Raw genomic sequence first — 27,995 nt, forward strand, 5'->3', positions numbered from 1 at the left:
CGAGTGTTAAAAAATTGTGGGCCATAAACAGTAAGATGGAGATGGAACGAGGGGGGTGGAGGGGATGTAAAGAACAAGCAAAAAGAAAAGCAAAGTCAGCTTAAGTGCAGGGTTTAATAGCATCATTATTATGGGAAGGCACCCGCTGTGGGATTTAGAGCAAAAACTACACACACACACACACACACTTTCACTAATGTGAACCAGATAGTTTGCTTCCCTAAAAAAAAATTAAGCACCAATTCCTTATGTTGCATCCAGCTTTTTGGCCAGTGATACAAAGATAAAGAGGCACATACACTGGAAAGCATATTAAACTAAGGAGGTGACAACAGGTGGGGGCAACCACCTACACATAAGATTTGTCATAAGCTTATATGAAAAAACCAAAATTTTTAAAGCAATGACAACAAATCAATTCATTGAGCTCTTAGTCAATCTTCCAGTTCACAAATTCATCCCAATGTCATTCAATCTTTTTGATTAAATTAAACATTTACCCACATATTTAAACCACCACATATTTTGTTTCTACCTTAAATGTTTTAGTGAACTGTGACGTAAATATAACAGATCATTACCAGATAATGGCAAAAACTTTTCTAATTGATATTGTGTTTTTTTATATTATTTACTGCATTAATTTAATCACATAGACTAAAGTTAAAAATTAAACAATTTTTTATTATAATTAAAATGTTCAGTGTGTTACCCTCCTATTAATTTCTATTCCTTAAAACAAAGTTATTAAGGAAAGTAGCCTGTATTTGTCAACAACATTATAATTCATGACCATCAGTTGCTCTTAATTTATCACAACTTTTCAATTTTTATTTCTTTTTGTTAGTTTTACCAGTTTTTAGGCTCCACTTGATTAAAAACAATGTAATAGTTGCAGATTAATATAAATCTTACTTCAGTTTAGTGACAATTTCTCATTGAACCCTAGAAACGCTGGACCTCCCCTGTAAAATCCATAATACAATTGGTCAAGGATGCATTGTTAAACTTCCTAAATGTTGTCATTAAACTGAATTGATTGTATATTGGGCATTATTTAGCAGTTTAGCCTGCTCTCAGATGCGATCTCCCCTCTGCTCTGGAGCAGCAAACGATGTCTGTCGGTCTCTATGTAAAATTCCTATTGAGGTTTGGGCCTCAGTGTATTGAAGCAACCAGAGAAATAAGAGTCCTGATTGGACAGGTGGAGTTTTTTCCTCATGAGACAAAAAAAGAGAAGAAAAAGCAATAATTTGGACAAAACAGTTGTCTTGTGCTTCATAATTCATAGCGTTTCACAACAGTTATTTTCACCTCTTGTAGTCATGTATTTTATGCGTTTCATCATTTCTTAATGCAATACGTTACATTTGGATTTAACTAACACCACAACCCCCATGCTTTAGCAGACCAACTGCCGCCACTGCTCATAACTAATGTCACCTCAAGGCATTTAACAAAGACACTGCAATCCTATCCTACAGTATGATTAGTTTTAAGTTTTCTATCTAAGGAACCCCAGCTGATTGCACTGAGTTACCTTGCAGTAGGTAGTTATTCATCAGTGGGTAATCATCTGAATTATGCTTTGGATACTACAGAAATCCCTCGCACTGAACATGTATGCAGCCACAGTTAAAAGGAGAAAGGGTTCCTATTAACAGAAAGAAAGCTCCAGCATAACCAGGCTCAGAGTAAGAGGCCATCTAGCGAGGATGACTAGGGGATGGACAAGACTGGGGCAGATACACAAAAGGAAAGAAAGCTTTGATCTATATGTACTTTTTTTTGTTAGAGATGTCACTGGTAAACTAGCTCCAGTGGTATGTCATGTCAAAGGGGATGAAAGAGAGCATGCACAGTTAGTCCTAGTAAAAGCTGTGCCCATAGCTAGGGCTAGGAGCTACAGGACCAAGCAATGAAAACGAGCCCAAGTCAATCAGCTATAATCAGAGTTGTTAATGGCAACATCTCAGCTGATATTTCCCTAAAGGTTGCAGATAGGGCTGAAACAATTAATCAGCTTCATTGTGATTAATCGATTATTGAAATAATTGTCATCTAATTTAATAATTGATTATTTGTAAAATGGAGTATAGAGACGGTAATACATGCCTTTGGCTGAAAGAGCAATCCACTGAGAGAAGTAATTGTATGAAAATTGTAAAAAAAAAAAAAGAAAAAGAAATAAATATTTTCTGCTGTCAATATGCTCTATCCAGAACTCCTCAAGTGGAAACGTTTTAGTTTCCCCCTAGTTTAATTTCGTAAAAAAAACTTCTTTGAGGAACTGTCCGATTATCAATCCATTAATCCAGAAAAAAAAAGATAGATTAATCGATTTGCAAAATAATCGTTAGTTGCAGCACTATTTGCAGATCAAAAAAACTAGTAATGTTTTAACACAGCTCTTTTATTTTAAGGCTCATTTAATAATCATGTTTTTACTCTTTAACATAGAAACAGACTGTTTTTATTGCTTCATATAAGATATCATATAAGATAATACCCAACTACCACCATCATTTTGTGAATGGAAAAGGAAATATATATGCCAGTATGTTGGCAATTTGCTATACATAAAAGCACCCAGTGGTGGCAACAAGACTTAACGTACATTACGGTTGTACTAAAAAACACACGATTGTTTTTCATAACATTAGGCTTTGTGCAGGTCAAAAAGATTTTGATAGTAATGTTAATGGTGCAACAGATAGGCTTTTTTCAAGCTTTAGGTCAAGATAAGATTAGCTTACCATCTGCTTGGTGCAGTCTTAACATTAAGCAGCATTCATGGCTTCAACAGTGATTTTCCTTACAGACCATTGGTGAGGGTGTTAAAAAGACTGTGTCTTCAAATATAGACATTGTTCAAAACAGCAGAATATGCCCTGCAATTGTAGCCAAATTAACTTGTCTGTGTATATCTTATTTTTTGTGTTCCTAATATTTTTTGGTCCATAGTGTGCTAGCTTTACTGTACTATGAAAGTCTTCTCCGTTTCAACAAGTCTTGAACATTTGTAACAATCAAATCATCTAAGTCTATTTTTCTGAAAAGACATTTAAGATCATGATCCAGCCAAGAGGGACAAAAAATTTAAAAACAAATGGATTTGTCAAAACTAAGGTAATCTTAAAATAGGTCTTTGAAAAAAATAACATTATAATGTGCACTGGTTTGACTTGCGATGAGTACTATCCTTTTGGGGGATTGGACGTTTGTCTAAAGAGATTAGCAGAGGGGATAAGTGGAATGTTTCTTTATCCCAACTGAGCACTGACAGGAAAACACTACTTGTTTTTGCCTGGCTTATTCTCCATTTCCACATAGATATTTATTATGTTATTCCGTTTTCATCGAGGTTACACAAGCATGAACTGAAACCTGGACTGAATAGTTTTTGTCAAACTGCAACTGTCCAGTGCTCATGCATCAGCACAAGCACTGCGGCTGAGGATTGGAAAGAAAGGCCAGCAGGCGTTTCTCTCTGGTTATGACGCCAACAGACACAGATGGCTGAGGCCAAAGCAGGAGATCAAATTCGTTGGATGGCACCCAGTGGGTGAGCTATGAGCCTTTCAAATGGTCACATAGGAGAGCAAGGAGGAGGAAACACTCTTTTTTCCTCTTCTGGGAAAAAGGGAGTATTGAGAATTCATATTCTGTGATGAGAAGTGATGAAAAACTACATGTATAGGAGAAGCAAATTTAATATAATTGAGATATGGCCTTTTTTGTCACTGGTGTAGTCTGAAATAGGAGATGAGTAGTGGGTTACACTTAGTGATGATAGGAACATTTATCTACATCAACCTGGTTTGCGGGATCTTGAATAATTCCTTTAGAGGGATTCGCAGAAAATGATGCAGTAAGAATTTTATACAATTAGCTTTGCAAGAGTAGCCATAGAGAAAACGAACCAGATAAAAATCCAACTGCAAGTCTTTCAGAAAAAAATAGGTCAGATTTTAACAACCCGTGAGGAGACAAAACAGACATCTTCTTTGTTGTGAGAATAAAAAACTACCCAGAAAAAAAACTGTGAAAAATGAGCAGGGAAAAAAATTAATTGATGTGTGTGTATGAGTCAAGAAGTGTAGCCTAGCGTTAAAATAGTGATACTGTGAGCACATAAATGTAGGTAAAATTAATAAGAGAGAACGGGATGACAGCAGATGAATAGAAAGAAGTGGGGGTTTCAAAAGAATAGGAGAACAAAGAAGCGATATTGTTTGGAGAATTATCTGTGATTTATGAGAGTCGGGGGGGAGGTGTCAATCACCAATGTTTTTAATTAATTTTAGTGTGAAGGTGGCAAATCTAACTAGTCAAAAACTATAAAGTTTGGTCATTGCTCCATAGTTAAAAAAATCACACAAAAAACAAAGTTAGAAAGTATAGATACTTTATAATTATTTCCAGACACCGTAGCTTAAATTATTTACAAAAGCAGTCAGTTAGTATTTTTTTAATCTAACAGTGTATAGCAGTATAATATTAGGGGTACCCTGGTATCACTTTTTCTCTGTAGTTTTGACCAATTACAATATTCACAAGATATAATATCAGCATAAATAATACATACTTTTATTACTCATTTTCAAAAAGTCAAGAACAAGTATGAGCACAACTGACCACTGTGTAAGTGACCAAACCACTGGATTAAACAGAAGTGGCATGTCTATATCTGCTTCCTTTTACTGGAGATTTTTGATGCAGTCCAATATATTACAATTTGGTTTTGGCTGATATCGCACTGACTTCCAAAATCGGTATCAAACTTAGGCACCCCTTTTTAATAACCCTTGCGCTATTTGTCCGTGCTGTCCATATAAACGGCTCTTTATGCTTGACGCATGTACAATCCTTGTAGATTCTGGCCGGCGGTGGTCCACACCAGGAAGTAGAAAACAAAGCCAATTTTTTATGAGCTAAATCACAGGATGTCTCTAGATGTTCGCTCGCCACCTATTCCATGTGAATCTGTCCGCGCCAGAGATGGGTGATCTCTATGTCATGTATTTGTTCTGACCTGGTGAGTCCAATCTGCACGGGTTGAACCAGATTGGACTCACCTGGTTCAGTGGCTGGGTAGAACAAATACATAACAAAGAGATGACTTGTTGACTCCAAATCCCCCATCTCTGGTCCACGCAGTTTCACATTTTTTTAGGTACTGAGTGTAAAAATTCTGTACGCACAAACAAATGCACTGAGGGGCATTGAAACTCAAAATTACACTATGTGGCCAAGCTTTAATGGTAGAGGCCCTACAGTCATACACTAGTTAACAGGTTAATTCTTCTTTAGACTGATTCCTACCTTTGCATGGGCATCTCATCCATTTATACTTACATTTCGCATTTTAACAAATGCTTACATAGCCATGTACTTAAACTACTTTTATGAATTAGGAAGTTATTTATGCAAATAAAATTTGAAAATCAAAGGTACATTAATGCCATTATTACATTTGGATAACTTTGTATTCTACAAAAGTAAACACTTCCTGCACACCATTAAGGTCAATTGACACCAAAGTCTTTGACAGATTATATAAAGAATAGGTAATGATAATTAATAAATAATAATAACCAAAATTACTCCCTCTGGAGCAGTATCGCTTTTGAACACTGGATTAATGTTTATTGGATTTGTAGTTGAACCTTTCATTTCAAAAGACTGTGTGAGTTCAATAAAAAAAACGACCTGAAATTGTAATGATCACTAAGTGCACAACATCCTCTTTGCAAGGATGAATCAATTCATGGTTTATGCAAAACCCTTTGTGTTAGAAATTAACCTTCTGCAAAAATATGAAACAAAAGAACCATAAAATAACTCACACCCAGCGCATGGGCTGCAGGCATATGTATAAGTGTAAGTTTTACTGTTTTGTTTTTCTTTTCTTAATACTTATTTCTTATATATCTTTTATGATTTTGTGTTGCACTTGGCATCTTATATAGCATTCTTGTGTTTACATGTTTCTTCTGTTGGCTAATAGCCCCTCGTTTGCTCATCATCCAACATCAGGGATTTCTCCAGGGGTACATTCCACCTGGTTTATATTGTACTCCTGTTTGTTTTATCAACTTCTTTTTATATTTTGTATTATCTGCTCTGCTGTAGGCCCTGTTTTGCAAAACGTTTGTGAATGTCTATGGTCCTCTAATTTATTTTTAAAGATACCACTTTATAGGAATACAGAATTTTTCCATTACACATACGAATTTTTAATAAAAAATATGCAGACAGCAACGCTCAAAGGTATGCAGTATTCAAACAAAACCTATTATAGAGACCCGAATTTTAGAGTTTTTCTTATTTTTACTGTACAGGCCAAATCCTGGGCAGGGCACTATGGGGTCCTCTTTATACTGTAAACAGTTTTTTAAAAGGCACTTACACTATACTTAAGAGTAGATCTCAAGTATGTTCTTTTAGATTCATGTTTTGCCCTTCTCAGTCTATTCAGAATTATTAAGCTCTCCTTTTTATCACCCTAATTTCATTCCTACTTTTCCTTTACCCTCTCTGGCAGCCTATTTTTTTTCCCACCCAGCTTTTGTAGCTCTCTTAACAGTTTAAATACACACCAGTGAACAAAGAGTAACCTTGTTACCTTAGATGATGTCACAACGCATGCATAAATAAACCTAATATTATCAGAGGCTTTTTTTGCGTCTGTATCTAGGTGTTTGAAAGAGAGTGTGTCTGGGTATAAACACACCTCCTTGAACCTTCCTCCACCTGCCGCGACTTACTGGAGGCAGTGTGTTAAACGTTCTCTGCGTCTTTCTTGTTGTTGACATTCAAACAGTCGAGTAGGTTTTGTTGCCAGTTATGTGCCAGAGGTGGGATCCATCTTGCATTGTATAGACAAGCGTTGATAAAACGGTGGAGTTCTGAAATACAAGTAAGCCTATAGTTGAGAATCCGAGTACGCACACATGTGAGGAGGACTAATAACTAGAAAATAGCCATTAATCATGTTTGCACCACTGGCATAGGACCTTTTCATCCATCACCCTCTGTGTGTTTGTGTGTGCAGGTTGTTGCACTCCTAATCTGAGCAAGGAATGAGTGACTGCTATCATTTTCCTGCCCTTGACCTGCACCCGCCTCAGCGACAAAAACATTTGTCTGAGAGAAAATTGAAAAAGGGGACTGGAGAGAAAAAAATAAATAAACAATACAATAAGGTGGTATAAAGCCAGAGAGATTATGTTTCTAGTACATCCCATGGAACAGCTATTTGTTAAAAATAGCAAATAGCGGATCAGCCAATCACATGACAGAAACTCAATGATTTAAGGCATCTACACATTTACCACTGAGCACCATAATAAGGAAAACAGGGCATTTAAATAACGTAAATGTGGGATTGTTGCTGGCACCACACAGGCTGCTCTGATGCTAATAATAATTTTACTACTACTACTACTACAATTACTAATAATACTATTATCAGTACAGTATATGTATTGTTATTATATTTTCTGGGGTGGAAACTTCTGATTTGGGATTTTAACACACAACCATCTCTCAGCTTAGCTTGGTTCTAATAAGGGAAAATAGTCACTGAGCATTAGTTGTTTGGAGACTGATTCATAAAAGCTACAGTAGTTAGAATATCTACTTGTTTCACTAAGGTATATAAAGAAAACATCTCTGATAATAAAGCCTTGAATAAACTGGGATACAGCAGAAAAACGCCGCACCAAGTACCATTTCTTCACCTGAGGACATCTGGTACCTACACTGGAAGATGTCAAGAGTGAGGTGTTACTATATTTGGGTAAAAATGGCCGCTCTCGGACTCAGTGGCCGCGACCAAAAGTATTGTTGTTGTTTTTTTTACTGACTAACACTAAATTCATTAAATCACTGCGAATGTATTAGTCTTAGGTATAAATAATGACCCATTGGTTATTCCTTGCTGACTAGACTTTTCCTTTAAGGTGTACTGTAGGCACTGCTAGATGAAAATCCATTGCTGACCAGAGTGACTGAATTGTGACATAAGCCTTCGCTAGGGGGTTCAAGTACACGGAAGCCGTACCCTTAAGCACTTTGTTGGCTAGAAGTAGGGACTTTTTGTGTCGTTGTAATTTATCGAAAGAAAAAAAAGTTGCATCATTTAATCTATTATTATTTTCATGTTTGTCCTTCAAATAGTAGGTTCAAAAATGATATCCAGGTATATCATGCTGCAAAGAATCAAATGCTTCTACAGGTAGTTGGATGATCTTGATTTACTAATTCGATAGCTACTTCTGACTGGAAACTTTGCTTTGTCCCAAAGCTCTCAGTATTTAATTTGTAGTGGATTGCCATCCATTTTTGAAATGTGTAATAGACATTTGCATCTTGGAGATTTGCATCTTGGAAAGCCAACAAATCAGTCAAAATTGTGGGATGCCTAATGTTAATATTGGTTTATTTTATGCAGGAATATCTATGACAATTTGTGGAATCAATATGATTCTTAATTGTGATTGTGCATTTCTAACTCTGTGCAAGCAAACTGGTTTATTTTGAGCTTTCATGCTGTTTATTGAGGATTTTAATCTTCATAATTAATTTGGATTTTGTTTTTAATACCTCATCGGGTACCAAACATTTGGTATTCAGAGGTAAAGTGCTATAACATTTGGGCCATCATTAACAAGTTATTCTCATTGCACTCATGCAGGCTTAACCTTTAAGTAGCAAACTCAATATAGCTATCAGAACACAAACTAAAATAGAATAAGAAATATGGAATCTGATTCACCAGACTGAAACTTTACATGTGTCAGAAGTTTGAATTCTTAAGTTAGTTAAAGTGTGCCCTTGTTGAGTTTTTTTCTCTCCCTTTTTTTACATCTCTTCCCATCAGTTTTTGACATTATCCTGTGGTTCTAATGGGATCCTAGATGATGTGCACGCACAAGCATACACTTCACACGCCGTTTGATCTGGCTCACACTGAGGTGACATCCCCCTGCCTGTAACGAGGTTTGCTCTTGAGGAAAGCAGAACCCGAGGTCGCAGAGGCGAGTACAATTCTGCAGGCTTTCATTTAGTGCTTCGGCTAAAACATACCCACCTGTCTTTGAGCAAAGATTAAAGACCTTCAAAAGCAGACAAAGGGAGATGGGGAAATGAACGGGCACGAAAAAGTTAAGTGACAACAAACAAAAGTTCATAACTCACAAAAGTCAATGTCACTTTATCTCAAAGGAAAATTGGTAATTAAACCAGGTGAGAAACGATGGGAAGCAAGAGGAGACCCAAGCTATGGTCCTTTAGATGACCAACAGTGTTTTAAGTAAATATATGCTGGACACGTTAACTGTAGCCTCAGGCAGAGAAAGGCCAGCTCATTTACAAAGTAGCCTCTCCTCAGCAGAATAATTCAAAATTGCACCAATGTTATGGGGAAATGTGGCGAAAAAGGCTTGTTGTTGTGTGATGGTTACAAAAAAAACCTATGAATTTACCCTTTATGGAATAAAAAAACAAAAATAGTGAAACTATTAAGGTGCATTCACACCAAAGGCGATCTAGGTATCAAAAATTCTTAAACTGCTAATTATTGATGCTGGGTCAAATGCTGGTCAAGATGCTATAACGCTTCGATCCTGGATGCTCTGCGCTATGGTCATTTATTTGCTCTGTAACATGGTAGAGAGAAGCTTGGCTTTATGTACTTTAATGAGTTGGTAAATAGTTTTAACACCTTTGTAAGCGAGAAAGTCAACCCCTAAACATAATCTGTGCAGTCAGTTCATCAGTATTATGATCTGACTAAAATATGCAGTTCTTGTTCGGACTGCCAGACCTCTTTCAGGCGGCGCTGGAAATCCACACTGAAAGCCTGTGGGGTTTTTGGTAAAAATTAAAATTACCATATAAACAATAAAATACTTTTTTGTCATCAAGTTGTAACTTTTTTAGATAATTTGGGTATTCATAAAGTGTTTGGGCATTGTTCATAAAATATATTTTAGTCCAGTAAATAAGCAATAACAATCCATTTTTCCCGACTTTTTTTTAATCTTTGGAGTTAACCGCTTAATGTATTTTTCATTAGCAGGCAGGCAGTTTGTAAATAATATAAGTAAAGGCAGAATATTCAGAAATAATTGTGTTTCACCAAGAGAAAGTAGGGCCATATCAGTGAATGTTATGAAAGTTTTACTGAATTTAAATATACAGCAAAAGAAAAAAAAACTGTTTGAAAGATTTGAATGTTTTACCATTTACTTGCCTTCCTTAAAATGAGAGCCAGGCCTTGTGCCTTTGTTTAAGCTGATTCTCATTGCTGGACTAAGCCATTGCTGCAGTTGACTGTTTGGTACTCAGTACTCAGTGATAAATGTGTACCAATAACTCTTCCTTGGACTGAGGCACTGGCAGAATTTTTGCAAACCATTAACTTTGTGGACTCCAAAAGTTGTTTTTATGTCTTATAGAAAAGTATTCCTTGCTTGTTTAGCTTTTCTCTAACTACTAAGAGAGCAGCTGATTATACAAAGGTAACTCTTGGCTTTGTGTCTGTGGCTGAATTCAAATTGATCATATTGAAGCTCCTATCTGCTGTTCCTGCTTCTGTTATTTCACCGGTCACCACGGTTAACACAGTAAGAACATCATCATAGGTAGAAAAGTAACTCCAGGCTGCTGTGCTAATTCTGGACAACTTTCACGCTTACGGACGTCATCATGCAACGGAAAGGTACATGGACGATACTTATCAAACTATGAAAAGCAGCTCTATTGAAATACCCCTTCTGGTGCTTCTGTCTACATGCAAGAGCACCTGTTTCAGTGAATCCTTCTTAACCTTGAAGCAAGGCACTTAATGGATAAAATACGTGGCCCACTCTAGGACTTCTCGTAAATCTTCAAGAAAGTAGTAAGGGATTCTTGAAGGGGCAGAGATGGCAATTGTCTCTATTTGTTTTAGCTGTATTATGTGATTTAAATTGTAACAATATGGGTAGGAGTTTACTTCTAAAGTCTAATGGAGGCAGAGATGAGAAAAGAAAAGGCTTTTAGTAAAAGCCACTTCAAAAGGTTGCATGGAACAAGATATTAGCTTGCTTAACTTGGCTAACAAAACTGATATTTTAAACTAAACGTCTATCATTAGGGTAAAAAAGTCAAATATCTGCACTGAAGTTGAAATCAGTGCTGACTTGAAGTTTATAAAAGGTAATGAGTTTTTCTGTTAATTATGCACCAACACAGCCTGTATTACTTAAAATTCACATTTTCATTTAAAAAACAAGGATTTGATCATTTTGATACTGCCCGTGCAGACAAAGCTATCCTCCCAAACCAGAGTAAGATCCCTTGTTAACTATTAACTCAAACATATGAGGTGGTACTGATAAGATACCATGCTGCTATTCTGCCAGGACCTCAACGCTCACGTGCTCACTTATTCAACAGAAAACAAAGCATCTTGTCATTTGGAACATCAAGTGATTAATATTTCAGCATCACATGCAGACAGCGTCTGCAGCATCTTTCCTCTCAGAGAGGACAGATTGTTTCAGCTCATCTGACAGATTTTGGCCGTTAGAAATCTCTGATAAGTTCTGCGAGGTTCTCCCACAGATGGTCAATCTCCTGTGTGTGTGTGTGTTAGAGAGACTCTAAATTCCAAAATATTTAAAGAAAAAAGGGAATGCACTTAATATCTTTCCAGCAGTCTGATTTTAATATTTTAAGAAATTGAGTATAATACTTGCATGCTCTGGGAGAGAGGAATTCACTTCAAAGTAAAATTGTTTAACCTAGAAAACGTGGCAATTCAGTAAAGTACGTGCGTAGCTAAGTAGGTGTATTCAGTCATGAGAAAATGTCCACACTTTTTTGAGAAGATCCGTGGGTGAGGGGTATGTTGACGTTCTGGTTTATGTGGATGTCTGTAAATGTAAAGACAGAGACACTTAAGCTCGCCTTTCCAGCAATGCGGTCTGTGTGTGTTCCTTTTTCTCTCCGGCCCTTTGAAATCACTGCCTTGTCTTGCTGGGTTTTTTTGTTGGGTTTTTTTTTTTTTGGTGCCTCCGACACGCTTGTACATTTGGAGTTCTTTTTCCTTTTCCCTGCGCTGCTATGTCACGATCAATTTACCGCCCGGCACATGACGGCCCCTAGCGCCTCAGAGGATTTGAAGGACTTTTTGTGAGCAATCCCACAGCCTGCCTCACTTTTCTCTCTCCCACATGACAAAACAGGCATTTGTATTCTTATCCCACTTTGGCCCGCCGAGCAAGACCGTGTCCCAGCTTTTTGCCTCTTCCCGGTTATTGTTTGCAAGGGAACTCACACCAAATCTCCCCAAACAGTAACCAAGTGGCTGCTTCCTCACCCATTTCTTACCCACTCTGTTTCCAACAGTTTGCTGTCTTGTCTGTGCTCAACATATCAATGATTTGCATGCAAGCATGAGAAAAAGATAAAGTGGCAAAGCATTTTGCAAACATCCCAGTCAATCAGCACTCATTTGGTCAGGGACCAAGAGGAACCAAGCTCATCGTCTTAAATGGTGACAAGAGTGGGAAGCAGCAGCCCACAAAGCAGCAATAACTGTATGTTTGTGTACCTGCCTGTTGTGTAATGTGCCTCTGCCAGCGCTAAACACAAATAGGGTTTGGCAAACATGAAAAAAGAAAGCCAACACATGAAAAGCCACAGTGTTACATATTTCAATTTACCTCATAATACAAGATTAAACATAGTAAGCCAAAACAGTTTTGGGTGGTGTGTGAAAAACCTACAAATCCAGAAACGTGTTCAATGTTTCCCTTGATTTCAAACCAAAGATAAATAAAAAAAAGAGCAAAAAAAAAAAAAAAGAAATGGTAAATAGCTTGGCTAATAAGCCACCAAAGAGAAAATGTGTCTTTGAGGATATTTGCAATTCAACAACTGTCATTAGAGTTATGCATCCCACCCCGATCTAGCCAAAATACTATATTATTATTCCGCTTTCATATTCCGGTTGGCACTTCTGCCACTGGCAAGGCTGTAGCTGCGGGTGTGCAGTTTTTTCTCACATTATTAATCTGGCTCGGACCAAATATATTCATGCAACCCACATTTTGTGTTACATTGGCTTAGCTACATTCTCTCCCTCTGCTTTTCCTTCCCTCCACTCCTCACACTTCCTCATCTTCCTCCATCACCCTCTCTTTCTCATAAACTGCGCTCCTGGCTGGTGGGGAGTCTTTCCTTTTACCTATCCTATCCTTCTAATTGAATAATGGAGGGTAGATTAAAAAAACTCCTCCTCATTAAAAGAGCCTTCTCTGGATTAAAATGCTGAGACTCACACATTTCCTGCACGCAGTAACTTAATGTATTCGGTTACCTCAAGTAATGAGCAGAAAATGAGATCTGACCAATGGGCCTGGTTTTATCAGGTTTAGTGTGAAGACCAGAGGCTGTGGCACGTCTCTACTCTTTCAGGTTCTCTGAGCATAATTGCTTTTATGTGCTTTTTTATGCCCATCTATATCTCTACATGTAATTCTAAATGCTCTTTCAAATATAATAAGCTAAAAAATATCAAGATAGTTTTCACAATGTATTTACAACTAATAGAAAAGTGAACCATCCATCTATAACAGCTATGAAGCAATATTCTGCTATCAACTGAGCTCAGCATCCTTATCCCTACAGAGGAAAAGCATCACTACAGCTTTATGATGTCACAGCTATGTACCACAGTTGGCATTGAGTGCTCAGGGTTATTTAAAATGTTTCTAAACAAAGCTTTTTGTATTTATTTAGATTTCAGTTTCCCACATTTCCTATTGAAAAAAATGCAACCTGGCCTACTGAAGATTTTTTTTAATGTGGGATTTTTTCATACTGTGCTTGGTGTCCTGCAGACAGATCCCTCTACTTGACTTTTCACAGCCACGCTACAATTGTTGGCCTCTCTGGTGTGCTCTTGGCTATTCACTAAGTATCAATTGTGACATGAAATGGGTATGATTACTTTTTCAGTGCCCTTTATTATTCAGATAAACAACCGTCCAAGTGCAGCTTTAGAACTAATATTTGTAAAATCTTCTAATATGCATGGCATGGCATGTATTTTAACATCAATGCTACACACATACATTTTTGGAAAGATTCTCTTAATTTATTCTTTAAATAGTCATGACAGCAGGTCAAATTGCACTTTAGAGCAAAGCAGAGTATGCAATGATGGAAACATATCATGAATGAGCCTGGTTTGAAAGAACTGTGAGTTACATCCAAATGATACATATTTTATTTTTGTAATTGGAGCAGAAAGCCTCCTACAGCATTCTAATAAAAAAAAAAAACTTTTGCATATTCCTGCCAGATAATTTTGTTTATTTGTTAGTTTGCTCATTTACTATTCACTTTTTTGCTAAGAAAGAAAAGAATTCCCAAAGTTTAGACTTGCACTTGGGTTTCATCATGATGCAAGGTCAGTAATTATACAAAGAAAATGAGCAGAAAGGTAGAAAATGGGCAGTTTGGATTTAATAGCCCCATATATAGCTGATCAAGCTGTAAAGGTGTCTTTTTTTTCTTTTGTTTACTATGTTTGATATGGTTTATTTTTCTTTTTTCAAAGTAAAATTTTTTTATAATTTGCTGAAAGAACCCAAATGAATAAATTCAGTATTAAATGTTAAAACTTCACTGATAATATCCTACTTTAAACTTAACCTTATTTGTTAACCTCTTACTCTTTCTGGGCAAAAAAGAATGTCTTTAAGGACCTCATGTTCTAATTACTATATAGCTGGCCTAATCCCGAAATGAAATGAAATGGGATTACTTTGTCTAATAGCGATATGGAGAGCTTTCTTATCACCCCAAGCAAATGAAACTGCTCCAAACAACAGCCGGGCAGCAGTTTTATCATCCAAGGCACTGAAATAAGGAATAAAAAAAAAAACAATAGAAAGAGGGTAAAAGTTAAAGTTTAATTTGCAAAAACAACACACTGGTTAATGAAGTCCCATTGTTTACAGCCCCTTCTTTGGGCCCGTTTTTTCAACAGAGCAGGCTTATTTTGAAAAATGAACAGCACATAGATCAGGAGGATAAAGAGTGAAACAGAGCGAAGGGGGGGCGGAGGTGTTTTTTGTAGAAAACACCTAATTTGGACCTTTCTGAGGCGATCCAGCCGTGCTCTGCCAAAATGAGTTGTTGAAGTGTAAGTGGAAGACAAGAAACAGCTTTCATAAGGAGTGCATCGCCAGAGGCATTTAATGACGGGGGGTTAGCAACAGACATCGCTCCTTCGAGCTCTAGATATGAGCTGAGTTATTACTGTATACAGAATCCAACATCTTCTTTTTGGAACGCTGCATAAATCTAGCTACGAAAAAAATGGAAGGAAACCAAAGAAGATCAGCCAAAGATTGGCTTTAGTAAAGAAGACCTTTCACATAAGAATTAGATTTATGATATAACAAGAAGTAATACTCTGTTGTGTTTCAGACTATACAATTCTTTGTCTAAAATATGCATCACAGACAATTCCAGAACTCATGACTTTATCTCCAGCTTTGCACAATATTAAAATCAATATTTACAAACACGTTAAAAAAATTGTCATTATGTAGTTGACAATATGCATGCCTTCTTTTATGTTAATAATAAATTATGTATTTTTCAGATACTATAGGATGGTTTAGAAAACCTTGACGATACTTCATATTCACAGTAGGATTCTGTCATTAACACAACCTCAGCTTGATGCAGCATGACCACTTCTTCCAGTTGTCATGTTAAATTATGCTCTGTGCATAACTGTTCCCTGTTGCAAACAGGGGAATTAAAGCTAGTTAATTTTTCACAAAAGTTATTTTTGTGTTTTGGACAAGCTTTTAATTTATAATGCAGTATCCAGTATGATACTATGTACAGTAAAGCCAAACTATTAATTCTTATCCCCAACAATTGACTGGAAACAATTCGACAGGTTTCCAGCGTGAATCTAACAGAGATGCTGTGAGTTAAGGTAAAGATTAGGGCGATTGCAAGGAGGACTTCCATTCTCAAAGACTTGAAGCCTATCCGTAAAGATAAATCTTCCAAGAAACCTGCGAATTTCAGGGTACCAGGCCAACTACACTCACATTTGTCCCTGCAACAAAAAAAATTGTGGGCTCCCTCATGTTTAAACGCTGGTTAAAAGTTATAAAAACTAAACAAAAATTTGGCAGGACCATAATTTTTAAACATATTTACCTCATTATTCGCACATGTAATGCAGGGGAATTAGAGCAATGTCTCTAGGTCAATCTGATCATTTGCCTATCAGGGGACAATTAAAAATCACCTCCAAGTTTTGTTGTCTCCTTAAATTATTAAGGAGACAACAAAACTAAACTGATTTAGATGAAGCTGTTCCTCCCTGGTCGTACATCCATGCTTGTCAGGTTGTCTGGAGGTTTGTATAGGACCAAAATGCAGAGATGGAAGGAGAGTTGGTTTCTTGCATATTTAATAACAAGTTGTGGGAACAGAAGCATAAATCCAGAAATAACTAATCAAAGAACATAGTAACCAGAACAAAGGGCAAAGTATAGGTTAAGGTGCCAATAATATGAATCCAGCAAAAAATAACTACAGAGAGGGAGTGTGTATGCCCAACAGAACAATGAATGGAGTAATCAATTGATTGGGAGCAGATGTGGGGAGAAGTAGCTAGAAGGGAGCTAGGAGGAAAGGAGACTGGCACAAGGGGGCAACAGAGAGTAACTCAGAAATACAACAGTCCCTAAATACGTATATCTAGAAAATAACTTATGGAAAATGGAAATAAAACTAATGCCTTAGAACACACAGAATGACATAAATCAAAGTGTAACTGAAAACCCAAAATGAAACTTGGAAGAGAACCAAATCTCCTATTCAAGAAATCATGCTGCTAATACTACTCCTCCATCATTAATGATAATTATACAAATCATGATTGACAATCCATCCCTTTTCCACCATGGAAAATCCTTTAAAGATGTTGGAAGCTTGCTTGTCTTATTTACTGTCAGAAAAAATGAAAATATTTTAAATCAAAATCTGCTAAAGGTGAATAGCTTTATATTTATTGTGTCAAAATGTAAGGTAAATAACACTTTCAGATTTTTGCAAAATCCTTTAAAGAAAACATACCAAATGCAATTCAGGTAAAGAATAATGATGTATTCTAAAAAAGGGTTGGACTAAATCCAAGTTTTAAGCACTCAAGGACCTTGAAAACATTACAGTTGTCTGCAGTTTCCAAGGGTTTTAGGATTTTATAAGAACGGGATAAAAAAAATAAATAAATAAAAAAAGATAATTGAACATAAAGCAAATATATGAGCAACCTTGCTCAGCCTCTCAAGCTTTCCACTCTCCTTACTAGGAAATACCATAACTGTAGCACTGTGACCTTGTTGCACCTATTTCTAACAACAACCCCACATGCATGACACGCGACTCCAACGTCAAAGGAAGCAATTAGTACAAACTATGTGCGTGATTTTCTAACTCAATGAAACAAACAGGAGTTATTTTCATTCTTTGACAGAACAGGATGGGCACTCCCTTTCAAAAGGCAAAACACCAAACAGGTCCGGCCACCTTCTGGATTTAAAAACAGATGTAGCATTAGGGCAAGTTACACTGCGGCAGTCACTCCTTAGATACATATCTAGTAGAATGTTGTGTCACTAATCCAAATTGTCACTACAATTGTAATAATCAAATCTGCCCTAAGGCTCAAAAGGAAAAGAAACATAAAGGCATGAGTAACACCTTCCATTCTTTCTTTTTTTTTTCACTTCCCACCATTAAGCCAGGTATAGTTGGGTGTGCATCCTGGGAGCTGGGTTCTCTTGTGGTTAAAAATGTGATTTTCTCCCAACCCATCAACCTGCTTGGTCTAGTTTGATATCAGGGTATTTTCCGTTGCCTTAACATACTTGTTTACTTCAAACTCTTTCTGTCCATGATTTATTTGAAAACTTTTTTTTTGTTTTAAAATGGTGTGCCATTCTTAAGCTGTATACTAATATTGCAAAACGTACAACCTTCTTTAAGATAACTTATCCTATAGCGCATTACTCAGATATCACTGTTTGTTTAGCAAACTAAAAAGGATTTATTTCCATCCACATACACCCACAGAAAGTCCCCAGAGGATGAGAGGATTGTGTTTGTTCCAACTCATCACAATAAATGCAATTACACTGGGTATTTAATGTTTTTTTTTCTTGATTTTCTTTCTTTTTTCTTTTTGTAGTCTGTTTTTTTTAAAGGCGCCTTGTCAGTCTGTAATTAGTGATCACTGAGTGGAATCAAAAAAACAAGAAAGACTTGTTTTTGTTGTGCTCCTTGCTTCTCTACGTCTTCCCTTCCTCCCCTGAGGGGAGAAAGAAGCCTTCAACAAACTTGACTTCAGTCAGCTGCTAACTCTTAGAGACTTGTGCCTGCATCCATCACAGCCTATGAGCTTTACTGTTAATAAACGCAGACATGGCCGATGAGAGGAGAAGACGCCAAAATCCTGCAGGGGGTTGCGGATGTGTTTGGGTTTTGATTGGTTCATTCCTGAATGGAATGAAAACTCAGTAGGCATCCCCAGGCGTTCAACGGCCTCCGTCTCTCTGTGTTTTGAAAACTATTACCCTTAACAGAAGTCAACCAGAAAGAGGCCAGGGATCTTAAAGATGTAAAAGAATGTGCTTCAGGGTACACCCTATTTTTCTCCTTGAGTTTTATCTGCATATTAAAAAAAAAAAAAAAGAACAACATAATTAGGATATCGATTGTGGTGCAGTTTATTTCTTGTGTCTCTAATTGACCATTTCCCCCAAGCTTTGTCTTGTAATAGCAGACTTAAATTTCTGTTACCTAACTAATGGTAAAGATACTGCTGCCGCAATTGACTGCACATTTTTGAACAGAATACAAACACCGCACTATTATTTAACTATTTGATGACACTTAGCTGACACTAAGAACAGAAATCAGAGCTAGGTTTGACACTACACTTATTTTCTATAATTATTTACTTTCATTCATATGTAACTTAAACTACACAAGCCTACGTATCATATAGCAGTATATGTATAAGCATGAAGAAGGCATGTGCAACATGTCAAGACATATTTTAATCTATATTATTTATATTGAGATTAGAAGACGTGATCAATAGCTGTATCAAAGAAAGATATTCTTTTAGTGATTCAACATTCCCAGGTAAACAAACTTTTTTTTTTTATTACAAAAATGCCAACAGAGTAGAAATATAAGTATGCCACTCGAGGAGTTCTTCATAGAATATATATTTACTCACAGAGCATATGTTTTTTATTAAAAATAAAGGATTCCATATTTGGCTTATTACAATTAATGTGATTTATTATTAATAAATAATTATATTTTTACATATTCCATTAGATTAGTGTCTTCAGCAGGCATTTCTGTCTAACTACGACTGTTCTTTAATAATGTGCTTGTGGGAATTTTGGTACAAAGCTTTAATTTAGAGTTGCTTTTTTAGTAATAATTAGAAAAACATATTTAGATGGATAATTTAATTCTCCATTATTCACCATGATATCTGACAGGTGCTTGTCTAACAAGTATTTATAAATATGCTTAGATCTTACAAAAAATGTATTAAAGCATGTAGGAAACATTCAACTCTAAACTGTTCTTTTCGTATCGGAAAAAGTTGGATACAAGGGGGTCAAAAGTACTATATAACCACATTATTGTACATTAGAGTATGAGTGGATTATATGAGATTATTGTAAAGTATTAGTTGTATCTAATCTTCCCATGGCTAGTATGGATTGAGGCATGGGGAATACAAATCATTTTGTGACAAATCTAATAAGAAGAGACAAAACCCCTAAAGTACCAAATGGACAATCCATCTAAACAGAGTATTGGGCAGGTGCTCATTATATAAACAGCCATTAGAGAATGAAGTCTGTGATTGTTTGAATAGTATTCTAACTCAGAAGCTAGGTGTTTATCCTCAATTGATTCCCTTCCCTTCTATTACACCATCAACTGCTGGACCAACACTTGTCAGTAGTCGTCATTACTGGAAATCTATACTTAATATATTTCTTGTTCACTGCTGATTTAAATCTTAGGGGGCTGGTAGCAGAAGAGATTATTTAGAACTGCTTATTTGCTCATGTTGATATTTCTTTCATCCTACTTCATAGGATGCAAGCAAGATTTCACTGCAACAAAAAGAAAAAAAAAAAAATAGATATGCTGATGCAAAGACTGTGTCAGCAGGGGGTCCCAGAGTTGAGAGTACAGCATCGCAGACAACAACATGGTGAAAAAAAAACATCATTAGCAAGAGAGCAGGAAATTTCAAACCCTAAGTGTTTGTTTTGGATATAGATAGCCTGAGTAGCATTCAGCCCAGAAGCCATTCTGGGCTATGATGAGACAATGACCTGGGATCAGCCAAATTTAGAGACGAGCTACATCTCCCAGGATCCATCTCCATTTGGTCTGCAACGCCAAGCGTGACCCTCATCTCATTGCTCCTCACCTCATCCTAATTGAATCAGGTTGCTGCCGAGGATAATACAGCACACATGAGTCTGTATGTATATAATGGAGAGAAATGGTTGAGATTTTAAATTCTTAAAATATGTCTTTAACAGGTGAAAAATGCTCCACAAACCCAAAATATGTTCTGGGCTTGTTTGTTTTTGTTCCTTCAATATAAAATAAAAGGTGCAAATTCTTAATTAGACGGTACTTAAAGAATACCATTCATCCCATTCCTCACGGGGAATCATACAAAAAGTTATGAATGTTAAATTGCTCTGCATTTTTCTCTCAAACCCTCTTCTGATCCGAGACTTTCCACTATATTCTGATGCATGGATTTAATTAAAAAGCAGCGCAATAAACATTAAAAATGTATGATTGGAAATTGCCGTAGGTTCTAAATGTCCTTTTATACTGTACTTCTTAACATTAAACTTAGTGGGGGGAAAAAGAAAGTCTTTAAGCACAGTTCAGAGCCATAATTACAGATGTGGAAGAACGATAGCTCGTAGTGAAGCCTGGGCATCATCCAAAAAAAAGATGTAGACACAAAAAGCAGCTGAAGGGGTAAAGGCTTCCTGTGGAATCCTTAATTTTTGCTCACCAGCCATGACGCGAGCACACTTATCAATCACGGGAGATTTAAATAGGGCTTTGAGAAGCTTGTGCTTAATAACTTCTCGGTAGTCTGCTTTAAGACTGTTGAGGTAAACAGGGCTTAATTAGGGAGGCTAGAGCAATCTGGGACAGATGTTGAGAAGGAGGAACCATGCTGTGACTTTCTGTAGTTTGTGTCGCAGTCTGGCACAAAAAAAAAACAAAAAAACGAAAAAAACAGCTACTCCGCAGAGAAAGAAATAACTAATTGGTTCAAACAGCTTCCAGAGTGGAACACACACAAACATATACACTTAGAAAATCTCCAAAATAAAGATTATATATTTATAACCCCCCCTAAAAAAAAAAAAAAGAAAAAGAAAAACAATGAACTAGTAACTTGTAAAATTGTAAATTGTATTCCTTAAAGAACTGAGGTTAAACAGGGATGGTTGGTTAATGACCAAAGCTGATATCCGACTATAAGGTCTGTTAATGATGCCCACAAAATAACACCATTTAGAATAAATCAATCTGGCAATATTTTGAGAAATTGAAAGCGTAAAACAGGTGTCTTAACATGGTGTCTCACAAATTTCTTTAAGAAACCTGTTGACAACTTTAACATTCAGCCAAGAATTTTGTGACCAAAATTACATGCCAGAAAATATTCCCATTAAATCCTGCTTATATTCATACTAATTATCCTCTCTGCTGAGGGAAACCTAAGAGTCCTGATGCTGTATAACTAAAACACAACTGACGGGGGAAAACAATTACCAGACACACATAAAGCAAGAATATGTGTCAGATTTCCACTTGACTGACTCTGGCAGGTGATTTACAGGCGTAATCAACCCCTTAAGCCTAGAGGGTTTTAGGAGCAGATTCCGCCCGAAATTACACGTGAATTAAAGCAAGTACAGCTTCCGAACTATAAAATTGGAAATACAATAGTTTGCATTTGAATGACAGAAAGGGATTGATGAATATTTTTCAGGTGGAAACACTATCATAAATGTCACCATGTCTGATTTATAGGTGATTAAACAAAGAAAAAATGAAAAATATTTATGACAAATGTCCCGACCATCAGTCACAGGTGTGGCAGGAATAACCTGGTTTACAGTTTTTCACAGCTATAAGACAAAAACAAAAAAAAATATTTGTGTAAAAAACAATTTTGAAACATATTTTAGATATGTTAAAGCCCCATTTTTAAAGGCATATGGATAAAAAAACACCATGTGACTGTGTTTTGACTAGTTCTATAAATAGATCAACATTATTAGGTGTCAGATGGGACAGGTACAGGGCCCACTGGGCTCAAGTGGTTAAAATGCATTATTTTAATGTAACATGTAGGACCTCATAAAAATAAATCATTGATTTTTGGAGTTTGATTCATTCATTAAAATGAAGTTATAACACATTGCATTCTACATTAAGTAGAAATGGAATCATCCTTTGTGTAATAGCACTTAACAAATAAATAAAGCTGCACCAGGTAATTCAAGTCTAATCACCGTGTTTCTGGAGATAAATATGATTTTTTTATTTTAAATTCAGCTGTAAAACAAAAAGTGAGTAGTTTGATCCACTCTCAGTACAAGACAAAACACGTACAGCGAAGGAACCATGATTCACAGCTGAAAAAATTATCTAAATTGTTGCATATACTGATGTCCGGAACACATTTATTACTTTAGAGGAGTTTTAGAAGAAATAAAAAGTTGAGGTAGACAGCCCTGTAGCGTAAAAGGCAGCAGCACATCTCCCAACTATGTCCTGCAATCTTCTCAGGTAAGTGGCAGCCTTACTGCTAAAAACCTGCTGAATGGATCGCAGGACTCCCTCTTGGTCTCAAGTTGCTTCTAAACCACATGAAACCCCCCAGTGATGGGCAGTGGCTGAGCAGAGATCAACAGCTAACAATGTGGCAGTCAGTGCACCATTTTGGGAATGCAACAAAAGCAAACACACCTAAGGCGGGTTTTATGGATCTTAAGCCTTAAATAACCACGTCCGCTAAGCTGGAGAAACAGAGGAGGGGGAGTGTGAGAATGAGAGAGACAGAGAGAGAAAGCGGAACGCAGAGGAGAGGTGGAGGAGGGTACTGTATGTTGCTGAGAGAATGGAGTGTTAAAACAGAGATGATGAAAAGCCGGGAGAGAAAAAAAAGCAAGCTTTGAGGGGCAGATGAGGATGACAGCAAACTGTGGGAGGGAGGAAGAGAGGAGAAAAAAAAATCATGCATTCTTGACAGAAGCAACATGGCAGGATCACACAGCTATTTTTCATTCACAGTCCTCTGCATTCGCACATGATTTCAAAAGGTACCAAAGCCCCGAGGAAACCTTCCAGCAAACACTGTTTGCCAATTTTTCAAGCCAGTCACTCTCTTTCGATCTATCAGCTTGCGCCGCACAATGAGCCTCCTCCCGGTGCTGTGGCACTGCTGTTGTCATTGTTGTCATCGTGCCCATTAAAGGTAAACATCTGAGGTGAGGTCATGTTTCCTTTTTTTTTTCCATTTCACATCATCTTTCAAATAACTCAGTAAAGCTACTACACAGATGTGGGTTGGTTGGATCAAAATATTACTTTCGCTTTAAAAAGCTGCAATCCTAAAACTGCTAAAAAAAAAAAAAGGTTTCACCTCACTGTTCCTACACTTTAGGGTCCTTGTTCTATGATAACAGAGAAAGTACTGGAGTGACTGGAGTGCTGTCTGGCTGTATTGGACACTGAGTAATGCAGTCTGGCTCTAGCAGAGTTGTTTGTGCGGGATGCTGGTTAGGTGACTAATGAAGTCAGTTGCATCTTTTCTTACAGGATAAAAAAAAATAAAAAAAAATCTGCTTTCTACATTTCTGGTAGCACAGTATTGACCTCAAAGCTAGGTACCTCTAAATAAAATAGGTGCTTCTTCCCATTGGGTTTAATCCCAATTTAATGATTTTTCTCGGTATAATTTTACACACTAACATGTTGCATCAAAATAAATAAATCATTCTGAAAGATTAAACAGGCATAGATCAAACCAGCAATTCCTTCTCCTAGATTTCTGTTGCATGTTACCAGTCAGCTGGCTGCAAGACAATTTTGTCTTGTTCATAAGAAATATAGTTTTGTTTAAGGCTGAAACATTAATTGGATTAGTCGTTATTAATCGATAATTAAAACAATCATCAGCTATTTCAATAATCGATTAAACGTTAACTGGAGTATAGAGACTCTAAAACATGTCTAGCTGACGGAGCGACCCACTTAGAGCAGTAATTATATCAAAATAAAAAAAAAAATTCTTAAACATTTTGCATTTAAGATGATAAAAACTTTTTTGTCTGTGAATATGCTCTATCCAGACCTCCCCAAGTGGAAATGTTTCAGTTTTACCTGGTTTAATTTCATAAAAAAATCTTCCTTAATGAATCTTTGGTTATCCGATATTAAAAATCGATTAATTGAAAAAATAATTGACTTATTAATCGATAAATAATTACTGCAAAATAATCATTGGTTGCAGTCCTAGTTTAGTTACATTTTTAGCACATGATCAAGTACACTCTACAGTACTTAAACTAAAGTGTTTTTATCCACAAAGTATCATTATAAGAAAAAAATTATATCCTATCAAAGTCAAACAAACTGAAATGTTTTACAGGTAATATTCAACTTATTTCTTTCATTAAAACATAGAAACTTCAGTATTTTCACACAACCTGTCATAGATCAAGACCCCATAAACATTAACATGGTAATAATGTTTGTGTTTTGCCAAAATATGTGCAGAAAATCGCTAAGTAATTTGAATTTAGTAAAAAATAAATAAATAAATAAATAAATGAAAAAAAAAAATAGGTGCAGGGAAGGAAATCCCGGATTCTTATGTTGATGCACTGAAAGTCTATAGTCGGGTTGCTTGGTAAGCACTTTCCCCTCTACCAACTGTCTTTCTATCTAATAGCTTCCGTGTGCTGATAAAAACAACTCAGCCTATGACAGGTTCTCAACCTCTGTGACATATACCGAAGAGCAGAAGAGATCGCTGCAGACAAGGCAGGTAAAAATCGAGTGCTGAGACACATACACTGACATGCCAAAGCTGTTTTTTTTTCTTTTGTCCCTCGTCTTTCTCTGCCCACAGTGCTCATTACGAGGTCTGACACAAAGTCTGCAGAAACCCTGAGGCCAATAATCAAACGGAAGCCACGGCACTTCTAAAGACAGCCTTCTTTAAACCAGGAAGGGGCAAATATTGTATTTAAAGAAGATTCTATATCTATTCTTAGCAATGTCTCATAAACTAACCTAGTCCTTTATTTTTGAGTTTCTTAACCGCACAATGTTACAAGAAAATGTTCACGATGAGTGGAAAAAGAGCCAGAGCCTTTCTGCTGCAGGTTTGCTGTTTCTCCGCATTCATGCAGGTGTTTTCTCTCAGTACATGCTTTTCCAAAAACATGTAACAGGGTTTATTTGGAATCTTTAATTATCTTAACTGTCTACAAATATATAATCAAAAAAATTGTAATTACCTAGTCTTACATTACTTAATTAATCTTTTCAATCCTCATTATCCTAATTTAAAGTGTATAGTCTGATTTTGACATTTCTTAAATTAAAACAAAAGAAAAACAAATATAGGTCTAAAAGACCTGTAAAGAACGACATTTGAATTTCAGAAATGAAAACATGTATTTTTAAATTGATTTGTGCTTTCATGATGACAAGTAAGTTTATTTTTTGTCACATTACAACCTGAAAACATTTCCGGCGTCTTTATTATTTCAGTTCTTAAATCACTAACAGATTAAATACATTTGTAAATCAGAAAGGAGTATTTATACAGTTGTTCTAGGTTTTAAATCCTTCTGTCTGTAACAATCAAACAAAGATGCTGCTAAAGGGAATATCAGGTGAACATGGAAAGGGTTTATAATGTTATCTAAAGGTCCTATAATTAAGCTACCTTAAAAATGACTGTCTAAAATCAAACTTATTAAAACTCACAGGAAGACTTTTTAACTGTCAACCCTGAATAGCCCTTAGGATTTAGACTAGCCATGCAACATCCCTCTGACTCATAAGATTAAGCTGTTATTGAAAAGTATTACTGCAGTTACCTCTAGAGCTCCGAAAGTAAGGAAATGCTTTTTGTTTTTTTGTTTTTTTCCAGCCCATCACACTTGGGCATTCTTTTCACTCCTCAGACAATTCCTACTTGTATTCATGGGTTTCTTCCGTTTTGACCTCTCAACACTGCTTCCATTAATTCGTCAGAATTAATTTGTATTTATTTAAATTCAGCCATCATTTCCCCCTTAGATATGCCGTTCTTAAACAGCTGCTTGACACTTTAGGTTGAATTAAAACCCCAGCTTTGACTGAGGGGTATCAAATAATGACAATTTTCATCTGGGGTTTTTTTGTTTCTTCCAAAGAGTGAAAGTCTTTTCTAAAAAATGGTTTGAAATTTGGTATAGAGCTTTAAAGTAATAGCAGTTTGATGCTCATTTCTCATTAGAAGTTTTTTGTTTTTTTTCATAGATACGATTCTGAATATTTCAAACATTTCCCAAAACAGGTATGGTAGGAGAAGTACATCAAGAGCAATTGAGGTATTTCCAAAAAAAAATCATGGCCTTGAGAGAAAGAGCGCAGCATAGTACATCTACTGATCTCTGCTCACTTTCTAATTTGATCTCATGAATCAGGGACTCAAAGTAAGGGGGGGCAGCGACTCCCCAAAGAGCCGTGACACAGCAAAGAGATGAGCCTGCAGCGTTAAAGCTAACTGCTGCCAATTTAGTGTTCAGGGACCTTCATCTTTGAAATGTTCCCTGGTTTGCCCAGATGGCTTTATCAAAACAGTTTAGCAGAACACAGCGTTTATGCGCCTTATCCAACTCTGGGCCATTACACTTTTAGGGAATGGTAACTTTTTTTTTTTCTAGGGAGGATCTCACACTTGAGCTTAGTTTGGCAGTGAAGTATTCAAATGACAGGGTACAAGTAAGACAGAGCGAAAAGAACCTGATTTAAATAGAACTATGGGCTTATGGCCATGGATTAGGTTGGGAGAGAGTAATAAAGGTACAGCATCATCCATGGTTGTTGGCAATACTGGAAAAGATATATAATGAGTTTATATTTTATAGCCAAGGCATAAAAATTCTCACTTCTGTCTTTTCCAGCCTGTTCATTAGTTGTTGGCAACCCAAACAAATGCCATAAAAGAAATGTAGCCAGACCTCTATGGTATAAACCTATTAAAAAAACAGACACATTTGTCAGTGTCAAAGAACTTTCCTGTTTCCCTTGTGTAAAGAGTCCTATTTTTCTTCGCCCACTTTACAAATATGAAAGAAGACAGAACATGGTATTCTACTGAGGTAGAGGTGTTGCTCTTAGATTAAGAAATGGCTACAAAAAAGTTGCTTATGGCTAAAACAAGACACTTAGGTACAGCACATCAAGGAAAACTGTCTGGCAATAAGTCAGACTAGTCCTTTCCTGCTTTAGGTCAGTAAGGTCCAACAATGTCATTTCTACATTTTACATTACCAGATAATGAAATTCTAATCTAATTTCTTTTTTTTTTCTTCCTTTCTTGAGAACGCAATACAAATGATGGGTATCTTGTTGTAGCAAACATGACTAACATAAAGGGTAAAAAACAACAACTGAAAACCTAGAAAATCTCTACCTTTAACCAGAAATCCCATTTTTTTGTACAGTGAGCAGTGACATTTTCAACATAAATTATAAGGTCCCACAATTGTCATGTTGGGCCTATCATTTACAGGGAGAAGAGGCTG

General features: G+C 36.4%; 1 protein-coding gene across 6 annotated transcripts in view; it reads right to left on the reverse strand.

The window, feature by feature from the left end:
* The window catches only part of pcdh7 (protocadherin 7), a 142,005-nt gene that overhangs the window by 97,889 nt on the left and 16,121 nt on the right, over positions 1–27,995 (reverse strand). The window lies entirely within an intron of this gene.

This window comes from Cyprinodon variegatus, unplaced genomic scaffold (assembly GCF_000732505.1).
Source record: "Cyprinodon variegatus isolate N-32 unplaced genomic scaffold, C_variegatus-1.0 Scaffold179, whole genome shotgun sequence".
NCBI lineage: Eukaryota > Metazoa > Chordata > Actinopteri > Cyprinodontiformes > Cyprinodontidae > Cyprinodon > Cyprinodon variegatus.